This window comes from Delphinus delphis, chromosome 17 (genome assembly GCF_949987515.2).
Source record: "Delphinus delphis chromosome 17, mDelDel1.2, whole genome shotgun sequence".
Classification (NCBI taxonomy): Eukaryota; Metazoa; Chordata; class Mammalia; order Artiodactyla; family Delphinidae; genus Delphinus; species Delphinus delphis.
Window position 1 is genome coordinate 66936857 of NC_082699.1, and position 17208 is coordinate 66954064.

General features: G+C 37.5%; 1 protein-coding gene across 1 annotated transcript in view; it reads right to left on the reverse strand.

The window, feature by feature from the left end:
- LRATD2 (LRAT domain containing 2) overlaps positions 1 to 17208 on the reverse strand; it is a 322259-nt gene that overhangs the window by 70507 nt on the left and 234544 nt on the right. The window contains exon 6 of the transcript XR_009516651.1: positions 14148 to 14338. The gene's annotated coding sequence lies outside the window, so the exon portion shown is untranslated. The remainder of the gene's footprint in view (positions 1 to 14147; positions 14339 to 17208) is intronic.

Genomic DNA, 17208 nt, shown 5'->3' on the forward strand with positions numbered 1-17208 from the left:
CAATGCAATCCCAATCAAAATTGTAGCAAGTTAATTTTGGGGGTATTGACAAAATAATTCTAAAGTTTATATGGAAAGAAAAAGACTCTCAACAGCACAATATTGAAGAAGAAAAACAATGCTGGAGGACTGACACTACTCAACTTCAGATTTTCCATAGAGCTACAAGAATCAAAACTGTGTGGTACTGATGAAAGAAAAGACAAATAGATCAATGGAACAGAACAGAGAGCCCAGAAATAGACCTATACAAATATAGTCAACTGATCTCTGACAAAAGAGGAAAAGCAATTCAATGGAGAAACAATAGTCCTTTCAACAAATAGTGCTGGCACAACAGGACATCCATAGGCAAAAAGAAAAAAAAAAAAAGAATCTAGACTCTGATCTTACATTTCTCAGAAAAATTAACTCAAAATGGATCATAAACCTAAATGTAAAATGCAAAAATATAAAACTTCTAGAAGGCAGCGTAGGAGAAAATCTAGACTGCCTTGGGTTTGGCGATGAGCTTTTAATACTATATTAAAGTGAAAGATTAGGCAGTGAGAACATTAGCCTGAATTGTGTATCTGATTCTACTACCTCACTGTGGAGCTTTGAAGCAGAATCTTGCCTATTGGAGGCATCCTGTGTTGGGTGGAAATGGCCAGGACCAAATGTGCTTGTCATGCTCAGTACTTGCGTAGGAACTGCCAATATAATAGCCAGTCCTTGACTTGAAAGCTGAGGCAGATTCTAAAAGCACTAACAGCCAGAGGGTGTCAAGTAACTGCACTCCTTGTAATGGAATGGCAAGGTCTTTCTTGGATGAAGATCCAAGCATGCACCTTCGTGGCTGCCCCAGGTATGTGGAAGTATCAAGAACTGGCCATCAGAATGAGTAATATACTTAAAAATGTCATTCAGATGTCCCAATTCAGAGCCTAGCTCTTTAATTCCTAATTTCTTTCACATCCCAAACACATATCTGCCAGCCCATAAGGGAATCTTTGTCAATATATATGTCTTGGCAAATGTTAGACTCTCTATTCTGAAGCTAATTATCAGAAGAGCAATCTTTGGCTCGATACCCCATGGCTAATCATCTCACCAGTATTGTTAGTATTATCCACACATTGGCTAGTCTTCTCTCTCATTACAGTTTAAACAAGTGCAATTTGGAATAAGCCTTGAGGAATATTCATTTCAATTTTATGTGAAAATAGGTATTTTTCATGCAATGTATTTTTGTATAAAATTTCATGCCCCCTTATCCACAGATGGGCTTTGGTGTTTTTGATAACTACACTGCAATTTAATGCTTTATCCTCTAACAGTCTTAAAACATCCACCCATTATATTTCTCTCACAGTTTCCATTCATGAAGCTTTCTATTGGTCATAATTGTAGCAAAGATGGATTCAGATGGGCCCTAATTTTTAAGCTCCCTCTTCTCTCTGCCTTTACCATGTCCTTTGAAAAGCTCTGTGATTTTTAAAATATAATTTCATTTTCTTCTTTTTCAAAAAAGCAAATGAATCACAACACTCCAGTCATGCCTAAAATTATCTTCTACCATTGTAATCAAATATCACACCTTGGGCAGAGGAAAGGTGGGAAGAAATAACAATGGCTGCAGTCTAGGGAAGACAGTCTATAATTCTGTTGGTTTAGGATGAGGGACTCTACTATGGCTTCATATAACTATGCTTAAAGGCTTAGAAATATTTGCCCGGTGAGGTCCAACTGATTTTTATTAAGGAAATATTGAGAACAGAGAGGTCAAAATGAGTGGGACAAAGATGGGTGGCCCAACCCCATGGCTTTAGGATGGAAGGACATTCCAAACAAGGTATCAGTTCTTGTGTTGATGTTCAGGCTGGAACTATATAAGACGTCATATGTGCCTAAGACTAAGGATTTCTTTTCTTGTAGTATTTCAGGAATGTGATATCTGCCTTGAGTCCTACTTGTTTTCTGCCTGGTTGAACAGGAAGAGCTGTGCATTCATTCTTGGTAGCTGATAAAATGATGATCAAAGGAATGAACTGATTTTATTAATCTATTTGTCCCTCATACTATTTAACCCCCACCTTCCATGCCTGCCCTTGTCCTTATCCATATTCCTGGGTTTGAATCTCTAAGTCCAAAACTTCCAGGGTTAGGAAGTCAAACTTAAACTTTCTTTCTGGATCTCCTAGTACCTCTGTGACCTTTTGTTTGGCTAAGAGTTGAAAATTACTGTGATAGGGACCCTCTAATTTCTATTCTTTTTCTGTCTAATTAAATTAGAAAAGTGAAAGCTTTAATCTTAGATGTCCCTCAAGGGCCAGCTCAAACCATGTATCTTCCAGAAAGCCTTTCCTAGCTAATCCAGGCACATGATGATCTTTTCTTTTTAGACCTTGCACTATAGATTCCAACACTAGAATGTGAATCAATTTATCAATTTTCACTGGTTGTTTCATGAGGTTAAACTGTATCTCAAACTTTTGACGCAGGGACCAATTTATTTCTCACACAAAACTTGTTAGTTTGAGTTAATCAAAATAAAACTCATTCTGAAGGATTTCTTGAAATGACCGTGAGACAGTGGTTCTAACAAGGAGGACACATGAGATTCAGCTTAAAGAATTGCCCTAAAAGACCCATGGTGCCTAACATCTCTCTTCAGAGATTTCGTTTCATTAGATCTGAGGAACAGCTTCTTTGGTATCTGTATCTTAAAAAATCTCCTCACATAGTAAACATGTACACCCCTGGTTGAAACCTACCTCTTTAAAGCTGTTGGAAAATGCTCATATGGTTTCAGTTCCCTGAGTGGATTCTGACTAGAGTTGCCATATTTAGTAAATAACCTATTTGCAAAGCAGAAATTGAGACACAGACGTAGAGAACAAATGTATGGACACAAAGGGGGTTGGGGGGTGGTGGGATGAATTGGGAGATTGGGATTGACATATATACACTACTATGTATAAAACAGATAACTAATGAGAACCTGCTGTATAGCACAGGGAGCTCTACTCAATGCTCTGTGGTGACCTAAATGGGAGGGAAATCCAAAAAGAGAGGATATATGTATACGTATAGCTGATTCACTTCGCTTTACAGCAGAAACTAACACAACATTTTAAAGCAACTACACTCTAATAAAAAAAAATAGGACATCCAGTTGAATTTTAATTTAAAATAAACAACAAATAATTTTTAGTATGAGTATGTCCAAAATACAGCATGACTTATCTGGTGACCCTAATCTTAACCGAGACACAGGCCCATACATATATGCAAGTTTTATGTGTGATAAAAGTGTTACTGCAAAGCATTAGGAACAGGAGGAACGATTTAATAATTGTGCTAAGAAAAAGATTATTCTTAGGTAAATAAAATGAAATTGGACCACTACCACACACTATAAACAAAACTTAATCCCAGATTGATTAAATTTGAAAACAAAACTTCAAAACTTTTAGAAAAAATATAAGAAAATATTTTATGCCTTCAGGATAGGTGTAGGTTTCTTTAGAAAAGACATGAAAGAGGGTAGTATAAAGGAAAGTATTGATAAAATTGACCATATTAAAGTTAAGAATTTCTGTTTAATAAAAGACACTGTAAAGAAAGTGAAAGGACAAGGATAAAATATTAAATCACATATGTTCAACAAAAGATTAGTAACCATTATGTACAAAAAAATTCTCAAATTAACAGAAAACAACCCAGTAGAAAAATGCAAAGACACAGAAAGGCAACTCAGAAAGCAGAAGTCCATAGAAAGTAAATATGTGAGCAGACACCTATTCTACTATTTGATAGTAATGATAGAAATGGAAATTAACAATAATACTTAAAAATAATGTCATTTATACCCAGTAGATTGGCAAAAGTAACAACTCTAACAGTACCAGATGTTGATGATGTGGAACAATTTAAATATTGGTGAGAATGTATATTGATAAAAAAAACTTTCGGAAAAATAAATTCACATTACTTTGTAAAGTTGAAAATTATAATACTCTATGGATACGGATCCAATTCTAGGAACAGATCATACAGAATCTCCTGGTATATAGTTCAGAGAAACTCTTTAATATGTTTACCAGGAGAAGTTTTCAGAAATGTTTGCAGTAAAGAAAATACCATAGTACATAAATGCACCACAGCTACATGAACCAACATACATGAACTGGAGAACAGAATGTTGAGTTAAAAAAATATATCTCAGGGGACTTCCCTGGTGGTCCAGTGGTAAAGAATCTGCCTTACAGTGCAGGGAGTGTGGGTTCGATCCCTGGTCAGGGAACTAAGATCCTACATGCCGCAGGGCAACTAAGCCCGCATGCCACAACTACTGAGGTTGTGGGCCTCAACAGAGAGCCCACGTGCCGCAAACTACAGAGTCCACATGCCCTGGAGCCTGCACGCCACAACTAGAGAAGAGAAAACCCGCACACCACACTAGAGAGAAGCCCACGCACGGCAAAGAAAGATCCCGCATGCCTCAACGAAGATCCTGAGTGCGTCAACTAAGATCCGACACAGTCAAAAACAAACAAAATAAATAAATAATAAATAAATCTTAAAAATATATATATATATGTATATATACATCTCAGGAGACTCCATTTAGTATGATACTCTTTTAATGCACAAAATAAACAAAACTAAACATAGGAATACTTACATGTTTGATAAAAATTATTGGGAAAAAAAAGTTACACATAGACAAATACAATGATATCGGTAAAGTTCTAAACTGTATGCTAGAATCATGGTGTTCATTTTATTGTTAAGCTTTATGACTCACATATACGTTAAAAATATTGTGTTCTATTGGTCTAATAACCCAATAAAAATAATAATGAATAAACTGACATCCTTTGTTTTTATTCTTCAGTTTCATTAAGAAAGGTTTCCCAAAGTGTGTGTTAGAGTTTTCAGCTCACAGTAAGAAACATATTTTTCATTGTGACCTAATACACACACACATATGCACACATTCTTAAAACAAAATGTATTTAACATTTTTGTATTAAATGATAAATACTTTGCAATGGATTCTGAAATGTTCTATTCTGTTCTTTAATGCTTATACAGCCTACTCAAATGATTTCATGATTCCACTATTGGGTCATGACCTATAGCTGGAGAAACACTGGTCTAGAATTTACCAGTTTCATTGATGTTAATAAATATTATTTAAGCAAAGGAATCTGTTGTCTAGTAAGCTAAGAAATTACAGGTTAAAGAAGTTTATTACGAATAAATAAGGTCCCCCTTTATTCTTAAATGACATATATGTTAACATGCAACATGACTATCCAAATAGGGGATCTAGTATTCAGTTTCTAAAATTTAACTGATCATGAAGTAACTTGTGGGACCAGTGCAGTAGAGAATATACTCAAGAAATAGTTAATCAAGATAATGTCTGCTTTTTCATTCTTTCCATTTCCCTATCTCAAAATTCTTTGTTTCACTTGTGATTTCCCCAAACACACCGCTAGTAATGATTAGGATGCATGAAGCATAGTGCTAAAAATACACTTAGTTGAAAATTGTGAAATGCAATATTACAACCATCTACCCATAAAACTATCAGTGTCAAGAAACCTCCCATCTTCACAAAAACATCCAGTGACACTCCTAATCTCCTCTTATTGAAACTAATTTACCTGTAGAAATTTAAAAAAATTATTTCAAAACATTTCATTCAATTCAGTTGCCTATTCAATTTATTGATTTTTACAATAGTTATCATTTTCTGCCTTTTAGCGGCAATCTGTAAGGGTTCATTGATCTCAGCAAAATAGACTTTTGCGTAAGGACTGTTTATATTGTAATTTATGTGGGATAATGTATACTAGGTTTCAAACAACTGACTTACAAATGACTTACAAATGCGTTTTGGAGATCCATCAATAAACATGGGTCTGCCTAATATTCTGGAATCTTAATAGTTGAAGCCAATATCAATGATTAAAGTCTTTTATGAGTATTTCATTTTGGGGAGGAGTAGAAAGTTCTGAACCCCACAGGCTCAGGCAGCCTACCAGAGGTGAAAAATGAAACATTTCAGGAACATACATCTTCTTGGTGGGGCTCCCAAAACAAGGTGGGAGGGTACCAAAGACAAATTGCTTATTTCACATGATTCCTTTGTTTGTTTATTATTTTATTTTCTATAAGGAAATATCCTGCTTCAAATAGAGCATGTGATAGGTCTCATGTCATTTTCTCATTTGCCTCCATGGAGAGGCAAAATGTTGACCATTTTGAGTCTCAGGGGTAGTTGATTTAGGGTCAGTCATTCAAAGTTCATAAATATGTATTTTCTCATAAGTTTTGACTTCAGAACCTTGACTTTCTGGGCAATCAGTTTCTGTTTCCTCCAGCTCAGTGGTGTGCTGGAGCTGCATGTACTGGCTGATGAACGCTGTCTGTGCTCGTCTTTTCCCAAGCTAGTTTGGAATCAGCTATGTTGGGAGTATTTACACCATAGAAACTGTCAAATGCTCCAAATTGACTTTTTGTTGTTGTTGTTGTTGTTGAGTCAGTTTGCCAGCACACAGTGTCTGACACAGACCACCTACCTGCATCACCACAACTGTATGACGTTGTGCAAGTTACTATGTTCTCACTTTAATAGAGGAAAAACAATTCCTTCTCTTCTCCTCCTGGAACACAGAGGCAATTTGAAGACTCAAACAAATCTCTATGCACATGTTTTGTAGAGGCAAAAAAGCCATGCAAATAAATATTGTTTTTATCTGAATTAATTCTGCCTTCTTTATACCTAGTCCTGAGCTGCACCTTGTAAATCTGCCCTTTTATTTGTTTCCATTGTAATAGACTATCACTTTTGCAGCTCCCAAGGAAATATGCCCCGTGCTATTTAAGCCTGTCCCATTGGTTCTGAGCTAATCTCTGTGGCAGACACTGACCAACAGAATGAGACAGAGGCGTATTGTACCAAGTCTTGGTCTAGGTTTCAGGGCCTGTGAGCTTCTGCTTTCCCTTTAAGTTGGACAAAATGTAAGATACTTCCATGCTGTAAAGGAAACCAAGCTAGTCATGTGGAAAGATTAAGTGAAGAAAAATAGAGATGCCTTATCAACCATCCCATCTGAGCCAACAGACCCAGGAGTGAAGAAGCCATATTAGATATTTCAGCCTAAGACATACAGTGTGAAGCAGAAGAAAGTCATTTGCACCAATCCCTGCCCAAATTACAGAATTGTGAGAAGACAAATGATTTTTTTTTGTCATTTTAAGCTACTAAATTCTGGAGTGGTTTGTTGTCTGGTGACAGATAACCAGAATATTCATCAACCTTGTAGAAATAAGCATCATCTCCACTTTTCAAATGGAGAAACTGAGGGCTCAGAAGTGGTGAGTAGCTTGCTCATGCTCACAGAGCAAGTAGAGGTTGGATTTAGGCTTAAATCTCTGTATATATGCTCTCCACATTACTTTATTCACTAGTGAACCTGATTTCTTAATTGCACAGTAAGTTCCATTTTGAGGTTATTGTTCTCTATGGTGACTAATCTAGTATTAAATTACAGTTGCTGCCTAACAGTGGTCTTGGGAAGCTACGTGGTTTAGTGGAAAGAGAGAGACACAGAGAGAGCTGCATTGTAATCCTAGACTGGTTGTATTAGTCAGGATTCTTCAGAGAAACAGAAGTACCAAGATGTGCCTATATATGGAGAGAAAGAGATTTACTTTAAGGAATTGGTTCATGAAATTATGGAGGCTGTTAAGTCCCAAATCTGCAGAGTGGGCCTGCAGGCTGAAGACCCGAGGAAGAGCCAATGTTGCAGTTTGAGTCCAAAGGCCTTCTGCTGGTGGAATTCCCTCTTGCTCAGGAGAGGTCAGTTTTTCCTTCTGTTCAGGTCTTCAACTGATTAGATGAGGCCCACCCACTTTATGGAGGGTAATCTGCCTTAGTTAAAGTCCACCAGTTAATATGTTAATATCATCAAAAACACCCTCACAAAAACAGCCACAGTAATGTTTGACCAAATATCTGGGCACTGTGGCCCAGCCAAGCTGATACATAAAGCCAAACATCACACTAGTCATCCTTTAGCTGCGAGGCCTTGGGTCAGTCATTTAATTTTTATGAGCCTCAGTTCTTTCCTTAGTGTGATGGGCATACTCATACTGTCCTTACAGAGTCATATGGATGACTAAATGGGGTAAAGTGTATTCAGCACTCAGTACAACGCAGGAAACATTGGTTAGTTTATGTGGTGATGGGCATTGCAGGATATGTGAACATAGTACTCATAAACTGGGCTTTTAAGAAACTGTTCCAGAAAGGAAATACCACTGTGAGGTATTCTCTTGCTTTGTTTCACAAGGCTCTTCTGGCAGAGAAAGGCAGTGAGAACACATCAGAAAATGACCCTAAATGCATAGATTGCATTACATCGCAGTTACTATGGTCCCTTTTCATAAAGTGGGTTCAATAGCACATTATTGGATAGACCTACAGTCTGTCATACAGAGTGAAGTAAGTCAGAAAGAGAGAGACAAATACCGTATGCTAACACATATATATGGAATCTAAGAAAAAAAATATATCATGAAGAACCTAGGGGTAAGACAGGAATAAAGACACAGACCTACTAGAGAATGAACTTGAGTATATGGGGAGGGGGAAGGGTAAGCTGTGAAAAAGCGCGAGAGAGGCATGGACATATATACACTACCAAACGTAAGGTAGATAGCTAGTGGGAAGCAGCCGCATAGCACAGGGAGATCAGCTCGGTGCTTTGTGACCACCTAGAGGAGTGGGATAGGGAGGGTGGGAGGGAGGGAGACGCAAGAGGGAAGAGATATGGGAACATATGTATATATATAACTGATTCATTTTGTTGTAAAGCAGAAACTAACATACCATTGTAAAGCAATTATACTCCAATAAATATGTTAAAAAAATAGCACATTATTTTTTCTTCAAACCTCTTTTTAAAGAAGAAAAAAAAAGCCTCCTTCATTTAAATTGCTTTCCACTTCAAAATGTGTGTGACTGCAAATCCCTGATCACCTCAGCAGCTCCAGGCTTCCAGAACATCCTGTTTCCTGGTCTCTAATTGCCTCCTTTCTGAGACTGTACATTGACTAGGGCTGCCTTTCACTGAGTCAGCCCCACACCTGCCATATCTGACCAAGGTCCCCTCCTGATCTGGGCTACAACCAGGTCCTCTTGTGCCCCAATGACATCCTCCATACACAAACTGAGACTTGCAATTCCTAGGACTTAATTCATAGAGATTAAACCTCTGATCTCTGCAAAAATGAAAATCCCCAGGAACGCTGGCAGGATGCAGGAGCCCAGAGAAGTTTAATTTAACACTATTGGTGTGTGTGTGTGTGTGTGTGTGTGTGTGTGTGTGAATGCAGTAGAAGCAAAATGGTGCCCTTGTATAGGAAAAAGGGAAGAAAGGATCCAAAACATAAAGACACACTTGCATCACTTGAAAATCTCACTTAAAGTTGGCTCTTCACTGAGCCTGGAGACCTAATGGAGGGCCCGTGGTTCCAGCTCCTTCGGAAATCCTGGGAGGCAAGCAGTGTCACATGGGAACCAAAGATTTACACATTCTTTTAACATGGGAGGGGCAGCCTTAAAGGTGCTGGAGGAGTGCTCATTATTGAAAGAGTAAATTCCTTATTGAATAGGACTCCCACTGACCTTATAGGTTTTGTATAGTTAACAATTCACTCCCTAAGCAAAAAAAAAAAAAAAAAGTCACAGGGGAAAATTAGCTTCAATCCCACACTGAACCCTTAACATAGGGTTGCATGTGCTTTGTCTGTGTGCCTTATAGCTTCAGGGAGGAAGACTCTTCCAGGACAGCCTCACAATGTTCAGCAAAAGAAGTGTAATAATAACTACAATTTACATAGTTCTCTAGACATTAATTCAGTTATCCTAGTTGATTCTCATACCAGTCCTACAAGGGAGGAAGGATAAGGATGTTGGCTAATCTCACTTTCAGAAAACCTATGTACCTTGTCCAAACCCAGGAGTGCTAGACCCAGAATTCAAAATTGACCAGTGCTTGTTCCACTTTTTCCATATAACTTAGGCATAAGACAGAGGTTGCAAGTGAAAAGTCAACTAAAAGTGAGGAGAAAGCATTTCGTTGAAAATCCTTGCTCTGGATAGAGAAGGAAAGAATTTTCAGCATCTCAGATACCACCACAGTGATGCTATGAATGATTACACAGCATGCTTAAGAATTCACTAGGGTGTTTTCTAAGCCTCCGTAGTAATTGTGGAAGCACATATTTGAAATAATAATGACATACAATTTTACGCACACACCATTAGATTGCCAAATTTTAAAATTTAATAAGACAAAATATTGACAAGAATGAGAATACACAGGAACTGTTATACACCGCCAGTAGAAGTGTAAATAGATATGACTACTTTGGAGAACAATTTGACAATATATAATAGAGTTGAAGATGCACATACCCTATGACCTAGCAAATTCATTCCTCAGTGTTTTCTCTGGAAAAATGTCTACATATGTACTTAAGATGGTGTTTATCATTGTAGCACTGTTTATAGTGGTTGAAATTGGGTTTTAAAATTAGAACAAACCTATGACCATCCACTTTTTGATTTATCCATCCATCCATCCACCCATTTATGAGCGTGTGCATGTATGTGTGCTCTGTGCCAGGTATGGTTCTAGGTACTGGACACACAGCAGTGTACAAGACTAAAAAGAGACCTTGTCTTCATTTATATCTTGGTGGAAACAAGCAATAAACAAGAAAACAAATGTATAATTTTAGTAAGGAAAAGTGCTATGAAGCATAATTAAGAAGAGTCAGTATCCATATCTAAGTTGGAGAGAGACATCTTTTAGATGCACTGGTCAGTCTGGGAGGCCTCTTTGGAAGGGCAACGTTTAAGCAGATATTGGGCTAAACCTGGGGAGGGGGAGCATGAGCAAAAGAGAATCATTTGAACCCTGGGGAGTAATTAGTGTTAGGGAGTGAACCCCACAGGCTCTGAGGTGGGAACACGTTTGGTGTTTTTTGAAACTCAGTTGTGTAGAGGAAAACCAGAGATTCAAGAGGCATGGATAAGTTTTTAAATGTTAAAGAGCAATTCAGCTTATTGATGGCAGCAAGGATTTTTTAAAATAAGGCATTCAGCTCAGCTCAATAAGCAATGCAAGATAACAGAAAAGAAAAAATGTTACCTACCTAAGTTATTATGGAAATGAGCCAAGAATATTAGTGGTAACTGACATTTAATAACTGCTTAAAAGGTGTTAAACACCGTGCCAAACTTTTTGTTTACATATCAACTCACTTGTTTACAATGAATTTAACTGTTTGTTAAAAAATGACTAATGTGGGTACTAGTACCCTCGATTTACAGATGAAGACATTAAGGTTTGAAATGTTTAAGAAGCCTGTCCAATATGACCTAATTAGCAAGCAGCAAATGCAGGATTTGAACCCAACTCTGCCTTTATTTTAGGCTTATGGCCACTCCATCAAAAACCAGGATGCTGGTGTTAGAAGATCCATTTTCTCCCTTGGCAAGCCAGGAAGAAAAACTTAAGAATAGCCACTGTTTGCACAACAACCATTTTGATTCCCATTTCTCCAGAGGTCATGTTCCCAGCCCAACTCCTTAAGCTGATCCTCTGCTATTTCTGGTTCAAGAAAGGCCAAAACACAGAGCTGAAAGGTACATTTCTCTGTCGTCTGAAGCAGTGTTCACAGGGCTATCACTTTGAGAATGGCCGAGATCCTGCCCCATTTTCCCTTCAATCTTTTTTCCCACAGATTCAGAGATTGTCCTTTACATTTCTCTGAAGAGAAACATCTGACCCTAAACTTCAGTCCCGAACCATCGGGCCGGGAGGACAAGAATGACAAACCGGTTTCATTTCACATGCTCACTCCAATCACTTGGTAGTGGCCAAATGGAGAAATGAGAAAGATTCTGAGAGTTAAAGGGAATGCTGTCAGCAGATAGAACCGGTGGGGCAACCTGAGTTCATGAACACAACTTATGACCACAACAGCAGGAAAAAGGCTTGGGATACCTCATATTAGATGATCTTAAACATGTACTTGAGTATATTACCCTCTAAAGCAGAACTCAGTTTTGCTCCAGTTGTGATCTCATCCTTTTCAGCCCACACCCCTCCCGAACGCCTCTTCAAACTTTCTTCACAGGTAGATTTTATCCCAATCCTATCTCTTTTCCCCTTGATTATTGTTTTCTTCATTTGTACATGGCTCTTCTTGTTATAAAGCAAGGGGCCCTGTTGCCTAGGAAACCTGGCAATATGCCTGTCCTGGCCCATCTTTGCTGGGACTTGTCCATGCTTGGAGGGGACTCCCAAAGTGCTCTTGATTCACTCTGCTCTTAAGGGTACAAGAGTGGGAACAGCGAACAGGGGCTATCTCACCAATCAGGCCGCATTCACCGTTACTTTCAGTAGTGTATCTTTTTTACTTTTAATATCTCAATATAAAGTTAAAAGTTTTACAAGCCCTCATATTATTTATAAGATCCCCTACCCATCCAACTGTGGATTATAATTTTACAACCTGAACAATATATTTTAATGCATTTTATTTCTACTTCCTAAATCTGATCCAATTCTCACCTCAGCTTCCCATTCTGATTAATGCTCCCAAATACACTACACTAAAAAAGTCACAGGTCATATCTTAATTAGGATGCCAGATTTGGTAAGACCTTAAAGATTAGCCACCATTACATTTTTTTTTAATAGGGGAGGAAACTAAGGGGCAGAAAGGTAAGGACCAGGGCCTAGGAGCTATATTAAGGCCACAGTCATAAATCGGAGGACTAGTAATTTATTAATTCATTTGTTGTTTTAGTCATTCAGAATATATATTCACTATGTGCCAATCACTGTTCTAGACACTAGGAATTAAGCAATAAAAAAATAAATAAACAAAAGTTCTTATCCTCAAGGAATAGTTTAATCAAAACAATCCAGAAACATAAACTGAAATCAAACCCTAGAAGTCTCAGAGCTACTCTAACCAATGTAAAGGTTCAAATATATACACTTGCATTCAGAAACCAAAATTGAGGTTACAAGACTTGAAGTGAAGAGTTATGGCTTTAGTCTCATGTGAGTCAATAGCTAGATTAGACAATTTTACTGATCCCTCTGGTCTCACCTATAAAACAGCAGTATAGGACGAGACAGTCTTAAAAGTAACTCTCATTGTAAATCCAAAGACTAAGAATTTCAATCAGAAGCCCATGAAAAAACCTTTAAATATAAAAGTTTCCAAGCTTCTGGAAACTGACTGAAACATAATTTCTACGACAGGTCTCAGTAGAGGGAAGGGCTTCTGATGAATCTTTGACTGTAGGTTTTGATCATCATTAAGTGACCCTTAACTGATTGCTTCTTACTCCTAGCCACCTGTTCTTTTTTAACTACTCCCTAGCATTAACCATCATGAAAATTAAAAAAATAATAATTTGAACACTTTTGGGAGAAGCCTGTATGTGCTGTAAACATGGTAAAAAGTAGTCAACAGACAGATTTTACACTTGTTTAATTTATCAATTACAGTTCTATAGCCATGGTAAAAGCAATCACTATGGCTGATTTTATACCCACTTAATCAATCAAAAATTCACTTCAGCTTCCTAAAACCAGCTAGTCAGAAATAGCTCCTTATTCCTGAAAGTCATCAAGTGAGCACACGAACTTCCTATATACATCCAATCAACAGCAGCGTATGGCTGTTAGCATATCTGACACCATCTTGGGCCCTTACAGTTTCTTCTGTGCTTTAGCTGACCTTACCCAGGACTGTACTGTGCAGTAAATTTCTTCTCTGTCATCAAGAGCTTTGTAGTTAATAGATATTGTTTAATAATCATTAGGATCAAGTGGCCTCTATGCTCTTTTGGTCCCAAACAATGATGAAAACCTCTGTGATGTATTCCCAGCCCCCATGAGACTAGTTACCCATTCATGAACTTTGACTTAAGAATGTATGGCCCTATTTCCAAGCACCTACCCCCATACCCTAGGTTAACTATACAACTGTCATATATATATAATGTGTGTGCATATGTGTGTATGTGCTTCGTGAGTGGATGAATGGCTTACCTTCTTTTGTCTTAGATGGTCTTGTTTCTGTTGCATGTATAAGAGTGTGCTCCATAAACAACAAAGGAGGGCACAGGCTTGATCAGTCTCCAATCCATCTTGCCAGTTCATGAAAGTAAGTCATATTGTTTAGTTTATATTCCAAGGTCCACACTTGCTGCATTTTTGACCACACAGTCTGTTCCTAGCTTCTGTTTGGTTAGGAAACCGAAAACATTATTCATAAACACACATTCCTGACCAACTATAGAGGCCTTTTTCCTTATTTGTCATGAGTTTGTCTATAGCAAAGCCATAACCTGCTCCTGGCAGAACAGCTGCTTTCCTATAAATTCTCACTGCAACACTAGTTTTTGTGCTTATCTTGGTAACTGGCAAAATTACTTTTATTTTAAATAATAGCAATGGCTATTTTGTGAAACTTTTTACATGTCAAAATTTAGGGGAGCTTCAGAAAAAAATATGGAGCAAAAAATCAAACATTCAATAGTTAGCTTTTTAACTTGTATGCTAACTTCAAATAAACAAAATGCTGACTTCAAGAAAATCTCCTGCAAAGGCTCTCTTGTTCACTCCTGTTCAACCATTTGAAATCCATACTTCATCCATCTCTCTTCATCTATCTGTCTTATCCTCCAATTGTTTCTGCTCCTTCTTCTGACCTCCTGAGCTCCCTTTTGGGAGAGTTGTTCTCAGGAAAGGAACAGTCACATTGCACACAATATCTTTTAAATTCCTAAGTCAGACGGAAATATATAAAAGCTGCATTTAAACCAGTGTAGAGAAAAGTTGAGAGCCATAATTAAAATTTTTCCTAGGCCTCTAGAAGTTATACGAAAACCTGCTACAGAATTCAGGATTTTGCAAGATAGTTATGGTCCTGAATGGTCATAGATGTTCTAATTTGTTCACTAAATTATTAGCCCTTTAGACAGGAGAAACTGTTAAACGGAGCAAGGAGGGAAAGACCAGAAGAGAATTTAAATAGCCTCGTTATGCATATTTTTAAATGGGCCTGACAAGGCAAAAATAAATAAATAAAAGGAAATGTACTGCATAAAAGCAATTTAAGAAGACTTTCTCTTAGAAGTAGATTGCATAAGGATTCAAACCTGTAAGCCAAATTATTAGTAGTCTTTAAAAAATAGTCTTTAAAACTCCCAAACAGTATTTTGGGTAGACACAACAGCTTAAGAGAAGTTTATCGTCTCTTTTCGCAAATAAGCTCAGACCTGAATTAAGGAACTTTATCAGAAACAAAATGAAATGGGTAATTTTCAATTCAGAATATCTTCAATGTGTAACCGAACATTTACACAGACTATTAGAAAGTAAACGAGCTAGAAATCAAAACAAACTTGTAAGATAAAATTCACCTTACAAATGGTACTTCCTGATAAATTGCACTACAGAATAATTATCATTGAAAGTCCCAGGAAAACATCCTGGATATGATTAATATTTCTACATTATATGTGATTGAAGAAAAATACTTAGCTCTAATTTCAGAATTCTTATGGGCAAAACACTCATGTACAGAAAATAATTAGTGCAGAGCACATAAGAATCTAGATCATTTTTTCTCAGATAATCATAAATTTCTTTTTTTGTATTTACTAACATACTAGGCCATATTCTCGAGCTATTAACTCAACCACATGGTACACTTCAAAGACCCATCACTGGGCTTCCCTGGTGGCGCAGTGGTTGAGAATCTGCCTGCCAATGCAGGGGACACGGGTTCGAGCCCTGGTCTGGGAAGATCCCACATGCCGCGGAGTAACTAGGCCCGTGTGCCACAACTACTGAGCCTGCGCGTCTGGAGCCTGTGCTCCGCTACGAGAGGTCGCGACAGTGAGAGGCCTGCGCACTGTGATGAAGAGTGGCCCCCGCTAGCTGCAACTAGAGAAAGCCCACGCACAGAAAGGAAGACCCAACACAGCCAAAAATAAATAAATTAATAAATTAAATTAAAAAAAAAAGACCCATTGCTTACTCTAGATTATGCTTTGATACAGTAGCCAAGTCTTACCTTTTTTGCCTTAGAGCAATGGGGGTCTTGGTTACACTATTCAAAGTATCTTTGGATTTCATACCAGTATCACCTTTAAATCTGATGATTTCACATGCAACATAATCCCTATTCTCAACTGAAAATGACCAACATTTTTCTGCTAGTCAGCTACCGAACTATGAAATATTGTTACTCCCCCTTAATCTAAAAACGATCTTACACTTACATAATGAAATAAAATTTCTTGATTGTGTTCAAGAAGTATCTATGCCCAGAAACGATCTTTTGGACACTCCCTTAAGTCTTGACTTAATATATTTTTGTTGCCAGAGCTTATCTTAAAAATGAGAAGGGATGATGCTAGGTTGGATATGCAATAACTAGTTCAGTCTCTCTTATGCAAACTAATCCCTCACTGGAAACCCAATTGATTCAAATTGCTGAACAATGGTCCTTTCTAGGACACATCAAATTGTTAAAAATAAAAGTGTAAATACATTCTCTGATAGCCAAAACAAGTTTGAAATAGTTTAACTATCTTGGGATGATGTTCAAACTAAGATATTTCCTTCCCCCCCCCCACAAAAATTTCTATCCTAAAGGTGGAGGCTCATAGGTAAAGAGATACCATTACAAATATATTAAATGCTTTACCATATCATCATGCTAAATATGCTTCTCTAATACAGTCATTACCTGCGAACACCTTGTAATATAAAGACAATTCCATGGAAAAGTTAAAGGATTTCACTAGAGACACAAATTTTGACCCAAATTCTAAAAGAAATACTGGGACCAAATGAGTTTTAAGATCCATGAGAATAATATCTAGCAAAGCCAAGACGGCTGCTTTCTAACACTGAATAAAACCTCAAATGGACACTTGCTAAAATCTTCCAGGAGATACCCCACAGTAGGGGAAAACTGTCCACAATTTAAAATTCCAATGGGGAAACTTTTCTAGACGTTGTGGTTAATCCATGTTATCCCTGTAACTAAAAATGTAGAGGTTTGACAGGGGTGGAACCATGATCAAAAAGAAACCCT